The following is a 19312-nucleotide window of genomic DNA, read 5'->3' as shown; positions in this document are numbered from 1 at the left end:
ACTTCATGCCCAACAAAGGACCTATTCTTCTGATTTGTCATCTCCTCTCCCCCTTCCCCATCTGTGGGAGAACTGCCACTGTGAAAAGGAGAACAATTTCAGGCATCATGGTGAAGGCTGGAGTTCCTTAGGAAGCTTCAGAGGGCCTTTTGCCTGATCTTCCCCTCTCTGTTGCTGCATGCCTTGAAAACAGGGAGGCCCAGAGTCAAAGAATCAGCAGTACCTGGGTGGGTCAGTGGAGTGAGCCCTTTGAGATAGCTAAGGATGGGAGAGTTGTCAATATTTAATGACTTTCAGCTATGATGTCCATTTTAAGTATTTGGGGGAAGTAGGAAACACACCCACCTCACACACTAGTACTTACACAGGGCCTCCAGAAAAGGAGTGAAGTCTGGGGCTAGCTTTGATTCCCTCTTTCCCTCCTTGCCTCTCTGCCATGCCTGCTGTGGAGGCTTTGGCCAGAGGAAAGAGTCAATTCATCACCTCTGTTCCCTGTCACACCTGGGCTGTGGAGTTCAAAGTGGTTCTGGAACAGTTGGTGCTGCTCAGAGAGAGGTGGGGTGAACTGCAGCTGAGGGCTGGTGGGAACAATAGTGAAAATTAAGTTGTGCTGTGCCAAGGCTGCACCACAGTTGCCTGAGCTCATCTTACTCCAGGAGCTGATGTTAGAAGCAGGAATTTAGTTGATGTCTACAAAAGCTGAGTTTTTCAAATTTGTAAGCATTGGAAATTGTAACTACAGAGCTACAGGAGGCTGGAGAAAACATAGTCAACAGTAAACTATGGGAAATACTCTTTACTTGGAAGCCTTTTTCAAGCAGTAAGGAAATAGCAAAATCTGCCAGACTGTTGTTTGTCATGCTTTTTTGAGTAAAGGACAGTCAATACAGAGAGATACATCAGAAATTATTGAGATCCACTGTACAGCTCAGATTGTTGAGTGTGGCATATGATTATTTCTTCCTTGTGTTATTTCTTATTGCAGTTTCTACTTCAGTCTTTGTCCTAGAATACTCTTTTGTTTCTTTCTTTTTTTTTTTTTTTTGACTAGGAGTTCCCAGGGGCAGTCAGTGGCAATGCCCTGAGTAGAAATTGTTTAGAGCCCTCCAAGATACACTCATGGTTTATCTTCCATGTGTGCTCCTTTGCTTTCATGTATGCTGGATTTTACCTCCTGTTGTTCTGTGTAGTTCAGTGGTTTCCCAGGGCCCTTGGCAATTTCTCAGCGTTTCCTTAAAGATGACTATTCAGCCTGCATAATTTCCAAACATCACAGTATTCCTTTTAATTTCTTATGAGTGGAGGTGCTTTCAACATCTCTAAATACCTCTGCTAGGCAGTGGGTAAGAGAAGCTTAACTTCTATGTCCTCGTGTTTATTTTGTCTCTGTCATGCCTCTTGTCCTCTGAGACACTGTGCTGTTCTTTACAGTTCAAGCTTCTATGTCTCATGTTTCTAAAACAAAGCTTAGTCACCTGACCTTGGATGCAGCGTTATGCCAAAAAAAATCTCTCAATCCATTTTGTTCAAAGTGAAACTGCTCCTATGCCAACTATATAAAAATTATTCCAATTGTTCTCAACAGATGTGTCTCTTACATTCAACGTCACACCTTGTACATTTATTTATAAAAGTATTTCCAATTAAGTGTTTTCATTGTTGAAGTTGTTATTTTAAGAAGTTTCACCATCAGAAAAGTTGTTTCTTCCAGTAAACAGCAATTTCTATAAAACAGGAAAGGTCCTGAAAACCCATCTCAATTATTCTAAGATGTTTTGCTCCTTTTCACTCCATGAAAGAAAAATTGATTAATCTAGGAATTTGCACAGAAATTTCTCTCACTACTGCAAAGCCCTGGAAGGTCATTAGAATTGTATTGTCATGCAACTTGTTACTGCATAAAGGTGTGTGTGCTAACAAATGAGTCTTGGCTTTTACATTAATGAGGATGGCCTGCATCACAAGTGGGATGTTTCAAAACATTTTTAAATCAGAAATTTTAAATAATTTGTCTTTTTTTTTTCTTACTTAGAGGATAACCAAATTGATATGAACCAATTTCTGGAACTATATTTGTAGCTCTATCTTTAGTTTCTATTTTGTTGTCCAGCTTGGAGCCAAACTTTTTATTTTGTTAACTTCGATTTTTTTCCTGATACAATGGAAAACAGGCTCTGTTTTATTATTCCAAACATTTTGCAAAATCTCCTTTCAGAGTAGACTTTTCTAAATTAACCAATGCTTGTGCAGTTATTTTCTACTTACAAAACCACAGCTGAAAGGAGCAATTAAAACACTTGATTGCTGCTTTAAGCCTGGAATTTAATCTGTATTTAACACAAGTAAGCTCTCATTTCAAGATTTGATGCAGCCAATGTTAATCGTACTTGTGGGTGTGTGCAGACTGTAGGATCTGGTGCTTGGGGATTTAGAAATCACAGGCTCTCATACAACTGATTCCAGATGGGTGGATTTTTCCTTCAGTCACTTCTGGCTCTTCCCAAGACATAACTTGTACCAACCAGTTCCCACTTGCAACATGATGCCTCTCAAGAGGCATTTGGTGTCACTAGGCTGTATCATGCCTCTGTAATCCTGCACCAAATTTCTCTCATCCACACTTGCCAGCAGAATAATACTTACCAATACAAAAAGAAACACGTGAAAAATCCCTGGGGGTGACTCCCTGCATACTCCCTGCAGTTTCATTGTCATTATAGGAGCAGGGAGGTGCTTGGTTCAGAGACAGCTGAGCTGATCCTGGAGTTAGGTACCGCAGAGCTGTGGCAGCATCCTGGTGATGTAGGTCTGGCAAGTCCGAGTCCTTGCTTGCTATAAACAGTGTCCCCAGCAAGACAAAAACACGAAGGAGGTGAACTGGTGCTCATCTGTCGCTTTTAGACAAGACTCTGTAAGGTGAGCTACAGAGTCAGGATTTACTCCCAAAGCAGTTTAAGCATAGGAGAGCACTGGGTCCAAGTCACACCAGCCCCAACCACGGCAATGATTAAACCTGCATCTGACTAAGTTTAGTGCTGTCAGTACAGAAGGCCAAAGCATTATGCCTGCCTACCTTTATTCCCTTTGTCCCTAAAATATAAAGCTAAGTTTACATAAATATGTAAAATACACATATATAAATGTAATGCTGATTTCATCCACAAATGTTAAATAAATGTCAATGGTCTAAACATAAATAAATAAATGGCTGTATGTGTCTGTTTTATTCAAAGCCACTTTTGCAATTCAGAAATGTTTCTTGAAGCCATCAGACTTTTCCCAGCTCTCAAGCAGAGAGAGAATCTACTTTGGGGAAACTGCCTCAGGTGCTACACTACTCATGAATGTGTTGCATCTACTAACTGTAACAGCAGTCCCTGTCTGAAATTTGGGGCAGTGGAGGGCTCAACTGCAATCTTACTAGGGCATCACAAAGCTTGTCACGTATAATCAAGATACTTGTAGTTGGACTAACTTAGGTAAGCAACGTGAGGACAGAAAACCAGATCACAAACAGTTGGTAAGACATAGTGTTGTTTGATTGCCCTCTTGGTGCACATCATTCCTGTGTCGCAGGAAAAGTCCCTACCATCAAAAAAAAAATTTGTCTTGTTTTAAAACAGGATGCCAAATCACATGCACAGGGTTGGTATCCACTAAGTTTCAGTGCAAACTTTTCTTTCCTGAGTAATCGAAGTTCTCATTATCCTCCTGAGGCATCGATTTCATTCTAGTTTTCCCAGCAGACTACAGAGCAAATAACAAATGAGTACTTTGATTTTTACCAACTTTTAGTAGTTGGCATGTTTTCATAACACATAAATTATTACACAGATTGTCCTTTTGGCTGGAGAAATGAGTTCTAACACATTGCAAAGCTTTAAGGGAGAGAATTTGTTCTGAGGACAACCATGTGTCCTGGGAAAAAGATGAGAAAAGATAAACAAAATAAATTAACATTTGGAATGGAAATGGTGAGTTAGTATCTGTGTTAGTGGAAAGCAGAACTCAAGTGTATTTCTTCACATGCATGTGCAGTAGTTTGGTATCTTGAATCAAGAGAAAGAACATGAAGAATCTGCCCATTCTTTCCATTAACTGCCTGCATGCTCACATCCAGCTAACATTTGCATTTTCAGTGTGAGCAGCAATACCATAAAAAGTCCTAGCCAACCTACAGATAATATACTGAAATGGTTGATTTGATGTATTGTTAATTCTAATCTTTTTTGTTCCCATTACATTTAGGTGCTCATTTTGCTTTCTGTTTGAAAACTTAGAGATTTTTTTTTCTGCTGTTTGATTTTAGCTATATAGACCCATCCTGCAGTGTATCACTAATGGGTAAGATTTTAATATCATAAAAACTAGACTGAGGAGTTCTTAGTTACAGCATTAGGGATGGATCCATCTTCCTTTGCATTGATCATGGGTCAGCTGAGGATGTCACTGGTGTGAGACAACATATGGCTGATGCGCTGAAATTCAGCAGTGCTGAAATATGCCTGTTGTTGCCATAAGCAGCAAAATTCAATGTAGTCCTCAGGATCAGGCTGACAGCAGCTCATGTGTATGAAGGCACTTTGTCATGCTCTTCAGGATGTGCTGAAGAATCCTTAGCCATGCAATGGAAATAAGGCACATTTCCAAGTCATGTCAGCAAGTTATGGTGCAGTGCTGGTCAGTAACTCTGTGTGTGCTCCTATTCTGTCTTGTTTTAGTCTGCCCTGAAGAAGGAGGAACTTTTGCAGCTTGAGAAGTACCTGTACCTGCTCTGGCTAAGCTTCAGACTGATTTTTCAGCTCCTTAAGCAAACCAAAAGATTAAAAGAAAAAGCCCTCTCAGTCTCTTTAAGCTGACTTTTTGTTCTTCTGGAAAAAAATATTTTTTTAAACACAAAAATTTTAGAGATAGTGTAGGGGATTAACAGACCTAGCTCAATTCCTTACTGACAATGGAGAGACATAATTTGAGAAGGTGTCTTTCAAGGACACCATTTGCTCCTTGTCAGTACAGGCCTACAATGCAGATTTAATTATTAAATGAAGTATTCCTCATCTAAAGTTTCTTCTGGGTGTTCTATTTACACATAGTCCCTATGCTGTTTGTTTCTTTCTGCTTCTGTTGTCAATCATCTCTTCCTTAATTTTTAATTTTTTTTTTCTGTGTTTGATTAAAAACACCTCTGTGAATTTTTTTCCCTTGCCTTATGACAGGGGTCTTCACCATGCATCCAGTTTCATACGACTGTCTGTTCACATTGTATGCCACAGCCTCTCCACGTCCCATCTCCCCATAGCACCATGCTCCACTTCTCTCCTTTTGCCTGAGGCTCTGCATCTCCTCCCACCTGCTCTTTCTTCACCACACTTATGAGTGCCATGAATGTGCCTCTCAGTTGGTCCTCACGCTCATCCACATTGTGGTCCTTCCCCAGGTCTCCCTCTGGCATCCCTGCCACTTGCCTCTGCTCTGCTCCAGAGCCCCTCTCCCAACTCAACCCTCAAACTAGGAGACTCTCCTGCTCCTGCTCACTCATTTTCCTTCTCACTCACTGACACTCCTAACTTGGCAGCTCGGGACCTGGTTAAAAACAGGGTGTTGTTTTTGCAATTAATAAATAAATAAATATTTCAGGCTCTCCATGGCTGTATGCAGCAAAGAAAAGGTGACAATACTCTTGTTCTAGTAGAAATCTCAAAGGTAAATTGGTACCTTATGGGAGTAAGGAGGATAGATGAAGCAAATCACAGAATCATAGAATGGATAAGATTGGAAGGGACCACAGTGGGTCATCTGGTCCAACCTCCCTTCTTAAGCAGGATCATCCTAGAGCACATGGCATAGAATTGCATCCAGATGGTTCTTGAATATCTCCACTGAGGGAGACTCCACAACCTCTCTGGGCAATCTGTTCCACTGAGCAGTCACACACACAATAAATTCTTCCTCATATTCAGATGGAACTTCCTGTGCACCAGTTCCTGCCCGTTGCCTCTTGTCTTATTGCTTGGCATTGCCAAGAAGAGTCTGGCTCCATCCTCTTGGCACCCTCCTTTCAGACACTGATGGACGTTGATGAGATCCCCTCTCAGTTTTCTCTTCTTGAGGCTGAACAGGCCCAGATCCCTCAGCCTTTTCTCGTAAGAGAGATGCTCCTGTCCCTTAATCATCTTTTTTGCCCTCCACTGGACCCACTCTAGGAGCTCCATGTCTCTCTTGAACTGAGGAGCCCAGAACTGGACACAGCACTCCAGATGTGCCTCACCAGAGCTGAGCAGAGGGGCAGGATCACCTCTCTTGACCTGCTGGCAATGGTCTTCCTAATTCACCTCAGGATACCATTGGCCTTCTTGACCACAAGGGCACACAGCTGGCTCATGGACAGCTTGCTGTCCACAGGACCCCCAGTTCCTTCTCTGCAGAGCTTCTTTCCAGCAGGTCAGCCCCAGCCTGTCCTGGCACAGGGGGTTATATTAAATTTTGCGATTTTTTTTGTTAATCTGTACTGCCATCATTCAATAATCTCCTTTTTCAGTTTGTTCCATATGCCCATAATGCTACCTAAACTGCCTTAATTTTCCCCATTCCACTTCCCAGCCTTCAGTTCTATGGCTCCTGAGTCCCAGAGAAGCAGAGGGTGCAGGAACTCATAGGAAATGCTACAAACACCCACTGACTGGTTTTTTTCAACGCTGACTATTCCCACAACAACCTGCAGCCTTTTTTTGTGACTTCAGCATGTCTCACACTGTGAGTCTCTAGCCAGAAGCATATGTATAAGCAGGTGAATGATTATCTGGAGAGATGAGGCAATGTATTTTCACCTGTGATGCGAAACCTCCAGGCCTTCATGACCTTCTTGATAAGGCCGGCCCCACACGGTGTGTCAGGTGCACACCTCTTGGAAGACAAAGCAGTGAAACATTATCTCGGGAGTCAAACTTCAGGTCTGAAAAGGTCTGTGAAAAGCTTCGTGAGCAGCTTTTACTTTTTCCTCCAGTCACAAACCTTATCATGGGTCTGACTTTGGGAATGGGGTTGTGGTCAAGAGAATTAGGAGTGTATTCAGGTTTGCTACTGGGAAAAGAAACCAGCAGCAGCCTATGCTAAGAGAGCACTGTAATTAAGCCAGGTGAAAACTAAACCCACATTGAAACTCTCAAGTCTTTGAAATCCCAAACTACATATAATTTTTGAAGCTTAAGCAGATACTACTGTTAGATGCCTTAGCTATCTGCCTTAGGCTGAGGTCACCTTTGAGCCAGGAGTGATCTCATGACATCACATCACAGGTTCCTTTCCTGTTCTCCCCAGGACTAATGCATGAACAAGTCAATGACTGCACTGAAGATTTCTTTTAAATAAATACCACAGATATGTGAGTTTAAAAAGTTAGTTACGATGTTCCAGTGTGAAATATAAAATGTACTGCTCCTTATTTGTGGCAAAGTCACTTTTATAGCATTTTACTGAATGAGACTGTGTCACAGCCATTCTCTTGAAAAATGAAGCACACTTGTCAAACTAATTAAGGTCCCCAGTCTGTTTCAACCTGCAGGGAGTAAGGCAAATGAGAGATAGACTTGATCCAAAACCCCCTGACTTCAGAGGGAGTTTTGCTGATCTTGGGATTAGATTCTCCTGTAAAAAGTAACATAAGTCATGGTAATGGATACAGAAGCTGTACTACTGGATCACCTGGCAGCACAAATCTGATGATATCAGATGTGAACACCTCTGCATTACGCTGAATCAGAGTGAAAAATATGTTATGTATGTTGATTTTATGCCAGCCACAGGAGGAAAAACAATACCTCAGCCAAAAGAAGGTGTTATAATACTTTATGTAATACCTTACACATAGCTTATGTAATAAGAATTCAGATAGACTATGTAAGTCTCTAGGACAAGACATACCTCCTACCTACATTTTTTTGAACCAGTATGAACCAGTAGAGTGAGTTTGTCTGGCACTGTGCAATTTGTGTCTGTTAGGTATGGTATGAAACACCCTAAATCAGCTTGTCAAACCACAGCCTAGGCAAATAATAAACCAAGATATTTCATACAAAGTTTCAATCTTACAAGCACAGTCATACAGCTGAAGTCCCCCAAAAACACATACGTGCTCAGGAGAACACCTCGTGGGCTCAGAATTACGTAATTAGCTGAGAAGTTACACAAAAGGGGCATTAATCCATGATTTCCACAGTTCAGTTTGGCCATAAACCTGGCAATGTTTAGCTAATACCCCAGAAGTTATTCCAGCCTGGAAGGATATCTTTCCACCCTCAGCTGGAGATATTAAACAGGATGAAGTTTTCTTCATGGTGGGATCCAAACACTGCTGCTATAACATGTTTGCGCAATCTCTGCAGCTGGGTTTCTCAAGAATTTCATGTACCAGAGGTCTAGAGGTTCTCAACAGTACCAGAAGGCACACTTTGCACCTGAAAATATGAAAAGGTCACATCCTAGAACAGTGTTCTCTTGTTGTTAAAACACGAAGTGCTGTTCATTCCCTTACCTGACTCTTTAATAGAAGAAGCCAAATATAAGGAAGAATGTTTGCATATGACTCCACAAGAAATGCCTTTGCAAATCATTTGCACTAGAAATCATCTATTTGAAATATGCTGTCCTATAACATCATCTGTGAAGAGACAATCAGACGTCCTGGAAATATAACAGCTTAATGACACCTCAAGCAACACAGAACCGTGCTGGGCTGAGGCTAAATATTTGGGAAGCTATATTTTTGGCTCTATTCAGCCCAGTTAATTAAGAGGACTAATTGTGTTACTGAAAGTTTTATTATCTTCCCAAATTCATTTGAGATCACTACTGAAGGAAATACAGGCAGTGATTTAACCACAGCAAGTCTCTCAAAAGATCAGATACTTAATTTTGCTTAAGCAGAAAAGGCATCTTGAGGAAGAGAGATTTATTTTCATAACAGGGGGGAAAACATAATCATCTGTCTCCAGAGAGGCTGTAAGCTGTTGGCAGTAAATATTTAACAAATAAAATGTAATCTGGTAATCAGTTTAGTGCTGTGCCTTTACCCTGATGTCTCAGTTTAAAGAGACTAGAGTGTTTTGCTAAGGAGGATGAGTTATGAGGTAGACCAAACTCTTCTCTCTCAGCAATTGTAAATCTGCATTAAGAGGGTCCAATCGAGGAAGTATGGAAAAAAGAAGAAATAACAACCCTTTATTAAAGGATACATGTATATTAGCAAAAACAGTAACAGAACACAAAAACAACTAAGCAATAATCCTGTACCCAAAAAAGTCCCCTTCAAAAAGGAAACAGTCTGATACTTCTCTGTCCTCTAGCGTGATTCTAATCACGGTTGGCAGGAACACTGTTGGATCACTGGAGGAGCAGAGCCTGCAGTGCTCAGTGTTGGTTGGCAGGGAGCGCTGCTGGGCTCCGGTGGTCACTGCATGGGGGCCCCGGATCACGGGAGAAGCCGAAATTGAGAACTTCTCCCCCACCAAGGAGGGAAAGGGGAAGAAAGGGGAAAGAAAGGAGGTTTCTTTCCCACTAAACTCACGCTGTCTGCGGCTGGCTGTAGACAGGACTCCCCCTTTGTTTGTCACTGAGCACAAATTCTACGATGAAATCTGAGCAGATTCAGCTGGCGACACACAGACCGTAGACAAACCGAGGCCGGAGAACAGACAGATGACCAGGTCGAGAGCAAAACGGTCTCCAAGCTTTTCCAACACACCTTGCCCTGTTAAGGCACAAAGTGAAGTGTTCCCTGTTTGTAAGGAGAGGAGAAGAAAAACTCCTCCCCCCCCCCCTGCAGTTTTTAGATGGGCTATTAGCCAGGAATGCAAGTCTGCCAGCTAGTTCTTTTGTATAGTTAGTTACCCCTTCCCCCTCCTCCTCGTTCAACCTCCTTCTCTTACAGTGGAACAGGGGAAAGGAAAATTTCTGCTTGGATTTTTAGAACAAGTAAACCTATGACACCTGAAATTGTCTGTATGAACTCAGAGCAGAGCATCACTTAACTCCTGGCACCCAAGCTATGGCAAGGCAATGCCAAGCTGAAGGCATTTTCATACACGTTACCGCATCCACGACAATAGTACACGGAGCTTTCCTGTAATGAGGAAAACTAACTCCTAAATGAGGGGAAAATACACTGCTGCAGAGAAGTCCCAGAAAAGTCAGGTGAAAGCTGTAGTTATCCATCAGGTTATGTTTCCCTGCACGAGGAGGGAGCTTGGGGATCCACTTGCTGGGATGGCCGGGTAGGGCTCACAGTCAGTAACAGCATCCCCAGCAGGGTCCAGAGACCACAGGACCTTCAGCTGGCCTGTTAGGAGATGAAAGGACTTCAGTACTTCCCTGGAACTAAACTATAACAATTCATAGTCTCTTTGAAATTGGAAATAGGTTGTATATTCTTTTTTTTCCTTGCCCACACTTAGAGTTCACTTCGATATGTCATTAAAATGTGGGAGATGAATGTAAAACAATCAGATGAAGCGTTTTCCTTACCTCAGACTGTGTTTAGGATTGGAATGACATATTATATTACTGTGGAGTAAGGACTGCATTTGTTTACTTACTGAAATACAGTCAAAATCTAATAGTATTTGAGTTCATTTTTCAGCCTTTCAATAAGCATGTCTTTTCACATCTGTTAGTTTTTCTGGAACTCGATCAGTAAAATGTCTTTCAGTCTCCATTTTTATATTCATGCTCCATAGATATACTGTATGGTTTCTTACATATTATGTTCTGTCTGTATGATGCTCTATATGCATAAATCAGTTCTCTTGTGTTTTCTTTTCAAAAGATGCCTTAAAACTTTCTCAGAAACTTTCTTCTACTTCTTAGTATTCTCAGATATGTACAAAATATAAATCTATGCCACTTTCAGTAGCCAAGGCTATTCTGCTTAACAGCTTAGTATACATGACCCAAAGAAGTTTGGACATTGCATGAGTTGTCTGATGTAAACAATTGCCTTCAATAAATAAATTAAGTAGAAATATAAAAAAAACCAGTGTAATGGAAAGTGATTTAGTTTACACAGAAATCTTTGGATGCCAAAAACTGTATTAATATGAGATAAAAATGAGCCACTTACTCCAAGTAGCTTCTCCACAACTCCACATCCTATCTTTCCAATATCAGTACTGGAAAGAACAATCTTCTAGGCTGTTGTAATGATCCACTTCAGAGCTTATTCAGCCTTTCTCAGCTCTCCTCCTATGTTACGCACAATCTGCAAAGACCCCAAGACTCACCTGAGCCCCCACTGCCCATTAAGAAGATTCCAGCCAACAGCAGCTCTCCTGAATTTGCAGGTTTTGTAGCAAGCTCCCTAGGCAGCCCTTGTCTGATGCTTGATGAAGATGAATTCTGCAGCCCTCCCCAAGGCTCCTAAGCATTGAGATGCTGGGCATCCCAAGACCAAAGCTGGACCAGGGGTTGGGACCTCTGCTCCTCTGGGGACTTAAAGGCCTCTGCTTTGCCAGCCATCTTCAGTCATTCATAACTGGCACATGCAAGGAAAATAAACATAAGACATACTATTGATAATTGACTCCAAGATATCTATTTCTTTTTTCCTAATAGGCTGCCAAGGTCATCATCAAAGATTTCCACATTTTCCTCAGACTTGGGTACACTGTTTTTGATAAATTTCATCCTGGCCTTAGGCTCGCAAAGCAACTACTGACTGTATACTGACTGTATCTCTCCTTTCACCCCTTAACAGTAAGGCATCTACTAAATATAGCTTTATTGAAGGGGTAAAGTCTTTTTGATTGACTCAATTAGAACATTACCTTGTCCTCTAATTCCTGGGGACTTCTTTTACTCTAATCAGTGAAATCATATCTTACTCAAGCTAGACCAGTATGCCCTGACCCTGTCCAAGCTCAAGGTATCCATGAGTACCTGAACTTCTGGACAGGAGAAAGCAACCTATACAGGGCCATCAGACATGTCAGTGGACAGATAACCTGAATATCTTCAGTTTGGTTTTACAACCCCTAGTACATTATGTATAGATCAAAGAAGGACTGATAAAGACTTGCCAGAGAGAACAAATAGGCCCTTCCTGTTTTCACTTTTCCATAGAAAATTGTTTTTGGAATAAGAAATTAAAAAAAACAAACAAACAAACAAAAAAAGCAGACCTAGCTACCTAATGAATAAAAAACCCACAGTGGTTATATCTGTTCTTGTACTTTTTTCTTAAAATTGCTGCCATATGAGGTGTGTGATAAATTGCTGAGGGTGCCAGGACATAGCAGGCGCAATAGGGCAGGGGAGGGAGAGGCAGATTTGCATGCCTATACCTGGACTACACAGAATTGTGAGGGACCAAATCCCACAGGTGGGCTGAGCACAAGATGTATCAGGCAACATTAAACTTCCTCATGGCAAAAGCACACAAGATCTAGCACAAAAAAACCCCAAACCACTACCACCACCAAAACCCAAAGCAAACAGAAAAAAAAACCCAAGCAGATAGAATGAGCAAATGACCCACCAAGCTGTTTTCTGAGCCTGTTAGCACAGCTCTTTGTTCTGACTCTGGGTGTCTGGAGATGCCTGTAGCTGAAAGTAGCAGAATACCAAGAGCTCCCACATCTGTGGGATCCCACACCAAGAGCATACCAGACTGTCCTATATCCTACAGTCTGGGCATCACCCTCATGTCTGTTCTTCTGCCCTGAAGAGCTCCAGAGGTTCCCTGGAGAAACCATGCTGAACATAAATAGGGATGATGTTCCCCTCTTGACTTTGGATGTGACAAAGCAGGAACCTTCAGTGTTGTCACAACGGTGATTCCAGAACTTCCATTATTTTCCTCAGCTTTTGTTTTGGCCTCCTTTGAATGCCAGGTCCCTTTATTCCTACAGCACCCACAGTGATGCACACTGTTGGTGGAAGATGCTGCTGGAACTTTGCCAGACAGATGGGCATCACCTAGGGGCTGGTGTGAAGATCTCTGTGCTCAGTGCTTATAGAAAAGAACCAAGGGAAAAGATCTTGCTTTTGCTGAAGTAGACTCTTGTCACCATCCATCCAGGCAGCAGAAGTAAAACTCCAGGCAGTCATTTCTTGAGTAACTTTGCTGTATCTTATCAGCTTACTTTCAAACACATGATTGCAAACTATTTTTGTGTGTTGGGAGTTTAGGTATCTGCACCACTTTAAAGTCAAAATTTCTCCAAATTATGCACACAAAATGGCAAGAAGGACAGCTAAGAAGTGTTCTCTTATTTAAAAAAAGATTTAGGCACAGTTTTTGACACCAAAGTAGATACTAATATTTCAGTGTGTGTTAATACTCTTTGCTGAATAGGAACTGAGTTTAGCTTGTGATTAATTTCCAGCAAAACAGGGAATTTCAAACATGGGCTAATCATGTGTTTTGCTGAATTTTCAGCCTCCAGCAAAACAACCAAAGAACACAGGTGAGCCTACCATCTGAAAAGCTTTCCTGCTTTCTCTTTTCAGGGTGCATTACCTCTGTTTAGTTGTATTGGCAAATGGTAAAAGAAACAAATTGCACTGTGTGGCTTTTAGCTGAACCATTCTTCCCTGGGAAAGGCTGGTTAGTCCAGAGCAGACCAACTAATACCAGAAGGCAGAATAGACAAGAAAGAACAAAGACACTTAGCACTAAATAAGTATGTTGAGAAAGGAATTACTCAAGGCTTGAAAGAATATGAAAGCACGTTTTTAATTCTCTAAGTACCAGTGACAGCAGCCTGAGTAATCAACAAGAGGAAGTAATTGCTTTAAATTAGCATAACCTATCCCCCAATTTTACTAATAAGACACAGTGGGAACATTTATATTATTAGATTTTTAACAATAAATCTTTTCTCTAAAACCAAGTAAAAGAAAAGAAAGTAAAAAAGAGTCCCATTAACTGGGAAAACAGTTTAAATATTAGGTGTTAGATAGGTTTGATTAGGGGGAAAAAATCACACAACTATCAGAGGAAAAGAGTTGTTACTTTCAGTTCATTGAAGAGAACTATCTTGAGGTGGTGTAGACCAGGGCTATGGCAGTTTGTCTACCTTTAATATCTAAATCCACCTCTCCCCATATCTGAGGAATTGCTGTGGTCTCCAGGTGCTGCACTAGGCTAGACTGACAGTTTCTCCTCTGGACATTTTTCAGACTCTGTGAATAATTAAATATTGACTGGAGCAGGGGTAGGTCCAGGTCCTACCTCCTGGGAGAAGGACCCAGGCACTGGCCTGCACAGTCAGTCTTCATCATTTAGTCTTTTTTTCACAGTAGTATTTACACACAGTGAAACAATATTAAGGAAAGCCTGGAGGAAGCTCATTGTGGACAACTTTGTGAATTGAATGTTGGGTGGTATTCTAAGAAATGGGAGAAAATCTCTGGCAATGGGAGAGTGAGGAAAAACAAAAGCTCTATTTTTCCATTCCCATTTTCAGACTGGTTTGCGTAGCCTTCCTTACAAATTAATTAGGATGGATTGAGTGGGTAGAGGGGATGGAGAACTTCTACACTATATTTCTGAACTGGTTTCCAAATCACTCAGAGCCTGAAAGCAAAGGAAGGACTGAGAGGATGGGATTTCATGCCACAAATGCATAATTCACAGAGATCAGTTGTGGCTCCACAAATTCTTTCCCACACCATCTGCTGCTCACCACACTTAGTCCTTGACTCATAAGCCCACCTCTGACCTCTATCTCATCCCAAATATCCTTAATTTTATAATTGTAGACACGTCTATTGTCTGACTTCAAGAATTTGTCTCAGCTTGGGAAGAGAGGAAGAAAATGTGAGAAGACACACAACTGTTCCCAGAATTGCACCCTTTCCTATACTTGTTTTTCCAAAAGCTATCAGTCAGACACTCACTCTGAGGATAGCAAAGGCCATTCATGGTTATTTGCCATGAAGCCTGGACTGCCACTCTAAACTAAGGGGCTCCATTGCAAATACATGTTCTGCAGGGAAGAGCATGGAGGGCTTCACTGTTTCAGAGAGAATGTTCTTCTGAGCACTCAAAAAAATGACATTCCATTCCAAAGTAACTACACGCCAAGTTTCAAGCTAAAGTCATTTTGGAGTTATCCAAGCAAGAAAGAAAATAAAATACATATCCAAAAAATGTTTTAACTACGGAAATTTATGCTCAAGGTCTAAATAACTCAGGAGATGCCTAAAAAACTTTTGTGAATTACGTAAAGAAAAAAATCACTTAAAAGCACAGGGGCCCAATAAAGCATGAAAAATATCAAACTACTGGACAGATTATAAACACATGAAAATGTAAATTTAAAACTTTAAAATTGGCCTTATCTCCACCATTAATGAAAAGAGTAAAAGCATATTAAGAAACAGTCTCCCCCATAAGGATTTTGCCATGTCAGTTCATTTAGAAATAATTCAGAAGTGCTCTTGTCATGTCAGATGAGAAACTTTCAAGAATGCTCCAAGGAAATATATCTTCATTATAGCAGATATTGTTATTTGTATCTTCCAAAGGTTACCTTGGTAACTTTTAACACTGATCTTCCACAAGTTGTATAATCCTCATCCTGTTGCACTAGAGACTGCTAAACCTTTCAAGAATGCTAAATCATATTTCAATGACAGTCTATACTTTGACTTCTTAAACGTTGCTTTGTCAGACTTATTCAATGTACAGGTACAGAAGCAAAGGGAGGAACATAAGCTGTTGACTGAGTGACCTTACAGAATAAAAGACCACACTGTATCTTGTTATCTCAGGTATTTCTTTTTTAAAAGTCTCTCCCCTTCTTTATACTTTGTAATAAGATGACCATGAAAAATAGAGCTTAGCAAAAGAATGGACATACGAAAAGAAAAACTTTACTGTGCCAGCACTTCAACTGAAGATATGCAGTATGTTTGGCAGCATGAGGACATGCCTTTCTTTGCAAAAGGTAATTGCGAAGATAAAGAGGAGAAGGTGCAATTCACTTACCTGTACTTAACATCAACTTTTCTGACTCTTTGAGTAAGGGCACGGGGTCAGGTTTTTTTATCAACCACCATTTACTTTCATTAATTGCCAGTTCATGCTCTTACATCTACATGAGGAAAAATCTTGACCTTGCACATGTACTTACCCTTCCCTTTCCAAGTCATGCAAAAACTTCTACATCCAAAGAATATTAATGGGAATGTGAACTCCAACCAAGTGAGCAGGAGGTGTGGGGAGCTGAAGGCTACAAGAGAGGATGAGAAGCTGGGGCGTGGGCAGGGCGGAAGTTTCTCTTGTTGGAAATTTTTCCTGAGCACTACTAGAAAGCTTCAGGGAAGTTCTCTCAAGCTTCCTACCTAGAAAATTGAACAGGAATGAAAAAAGAGCTTAGGTGAAAAAGCAGATGCAAATTTTGTCACAGATCTTTCACACCAGGTAGAGATATCAGCCCATTTCTTTACAAAACAATGTGTCAGTTCATCTCTCCCCATCCCACAAAAATGGGAGATGAGTGAGGAAAAAAAACCCAGAAAAACCACATGGTTGTGGGAGACAACAAATGATACAATGAAAGAGGGAAAAGAGTAAAAAATGTTGAAATAGAAAATGGGTGTGGAAAAGCCTAGGACTGCTGGGGTTACAGTGGTTACATTAAAGAAGAAAACAAAAACCATGTGTGCATCCCAAGGTCTCCCCTACATGTAAAGGATTTCACCTCAGCCTGTGCAGCTGCCTGAACTCGAGGAGTTTTCTGCAGACCACATCAAGGGACTGCCTGCAACAAGAAGCTGCTCTAGAGCAATACAAGCATCAATACCCAGGGAGTGGCCTTCCAAAGAAGAAGAAACCAAAAAACACTGTTCTGTGCTGTGGGCACTGCCGAATGGAAAAGGTTGACTCCTAAGGCTGTGTTCCTCACACGGCTGGTGATCCTCTCCGACAGCCAGGGGATGTGCTGGTGCACAGCCTGGCCATGCTCCACATACCCAGGAAATGGCTTCCTCTGCCCTCAGACTGGGGGCAGGGAGTGCCCTCTGCTCTCTTGGGCACTAGCTGCTTCTGCTCAGCCTCAAAACACCCATCCACCCAGCTCTCCTGCAATGGCCCCAGTTCCCTCCCCACTGGAATTGCACAGGCCCGGTTACGCACCCTGCCTCGCTCTGCACTTCCCTGGGCACCAAGGCAGCCATAGTGGCTGTATTTGCTTTTTCCTTTCCAAGTTCCTGACTTTGGGGCAGTAACTGACTGCATTATTTACGATGTTGCGGTGCAAAGGCCAGGAATAAGGGCGGTTTGCATTCCAAGAGAGCCATTTCTTTCCCAAGAAAACTATGCACAGTCCTAATGCCCAGAGTATGTTTTCTACTCCAGACAATTAAGTTCTATGATGTGTGGTATGTATATATACCTTATTTCTCCCTCTCCTCTTATGACTTTTGCCCTCCATAGCAACATAAAATAATGACAGACCCTGTAGGAAACCAGCAAAATTTTGTCTAATTTATTCAATGTGTATGGGGTTGAGTATTTGTTAAACCTCAATGAACACCCTTTGAATTACTTGTGGTTATGAATACTTAATCCTTTTTTTCTCCCTCAAATACTTCTGCAACTTCACTGACCCCGCTCTGCTACCACAGTCAAGCCTCTCTCAGAATAAGTGTGTTCAGAGTCTCCAAAGAGTCTCGGGCCACCAAAGGGCAAATCTGAAGATAAAACTGCAAATACAACTGAAGGTCCAAGCACTGTGCAGCTTGCTGCCTGGATGCCTGCAGGCTTCATGCCTTGCTGCCAGCACCACTTCACACTCCATGATTACTTCATGGTTCATTTAAACCAGAAAGGTGTGAAAGTTTTAGCTTTAGTTCCCTACTGTCTTGAAATATTATTGTTACTTCACAAGATAGGAACCAAGGCAAAACCACTGAAGTCAAATGTAATTTGTATTTTGTAATAACTACACATGGAGATATTTAAGTCTTGATTATTTTTTTAAGAATATTTGTTACTATCTGTTATTAACACTTCAGCCCAAACTTCTGCTCAATTTTGCTACAACTATAAAGACTCAACCCATATTCAGATCAGGCTCCTTGCTGTGCACACAGCTGTGCCAGGACAGCTGGTGGTGGTGAGAGAGAAAACAGCCAGCAGCAGAAACTTCTTGAGCTTCTTCAAGGAACTCTGGCCTGAGACCTTCTAAAATTAAAGAGATCTCTACTGGTCAGATGAAGTATAATGGTTTTTGCCTGAAGTACTCTAAAGCTATGACTACACCACTAGAAAAAACAGTGCCTGGAAATGAGCTTAAGCTGCTAATTGCCCATTATGCTTAACTGCAAGCGTGTGTCCTGGAAAAAGTTTGGCTCATGTCAGCTGGCACTGTCCCAGACAGAGTCCAGACCAGGAGATGGTGCGTGTGCAGCCCATTCTGGCGGGCAGCACACACCAGGCAAATGCCACATCAGCCTCCCTGTTTTCCCCTTTCTGTGCCCAGCATCACCTTTTTTTCACTGTTCTCAGGTCCTTCGAGGCATAGCATATATATTCTCAGCTTCATACTATGAAAACATCGGTCCAATAACCCTCTTTTTTTTTTTTTTAGGAAAAGAAGGAGCCAACAAAAAAAGCACAAACGTACTAATGATTGTGTCTTAGGTTCATGGAAGGGAAGCAATTGCTTTGTAAAGTGGATCAGGCCAAGTGTTGGCACTTGGCCAAAAAGCAGTCCTTGACTTCTTTTATTTGGTGTTAAAAATGTAGCCCAGTTGCAAGAATCTGGTTTTACCTCCGCAGGGATGGCAGAAGGCACACCTGTGACATTAAGGCCACCAGCCTGCTGAAATCCTTGAGGGTCTTAAGCAAAGATTATTTTGATTTTTTTCCTTGTGCAGAACATGTTAGTTTTGTCCCTAGGAAAAACAACTGCTTTGGCTGAAACCACTGAGTTTGAAAGAGACACCCAAACAAGAACATCAGGAGGAATGTCCTTCATAGGTAATGATTATCTCCTCATATGTAGCCCTTTTTTATCCCAGAGATGTCTGTAGCTTTACAGTAAATTGGGGTGGGTTTTTTTCTTCTCTTTGTTTTTATTTTTAAGATCTCACAATTTAATTATGTTGAAGCAGAAAGCATGCTTTATTTAAGTGATGTCAGGATTTTCTTGAACTGTTTCATGGGAAACATTCTTACTTCTTTTTCTCTGTTTATACTGAAGGTTTATGAAGCCAATGTAAACAGCAGAAATGAGTGTAAACACCAGGGACTAACTTTAGATTTGAAATGAACAAGGTTTGCCTTAATAAAATTAAGCAAATAGTTTAG

Source organism: Manacus candei, unplaced genomic scaffold, assembly GCF_025592945.1.
Source record: "Manacus candei isolate 608988 ecotype Guabito, Panama unplaced genomic scaffold, ASM2559294v1 h1tg000041l, whole genome shotgun sequence".
Lineage (NCBI taxonomy): Eukaryota > Metazoa > Chordata > Aves > Passeriformes > Pipridae > Manacus > Manacus candei.
This window is presented reverse-complemented; position numbering follows the sequence as displayed.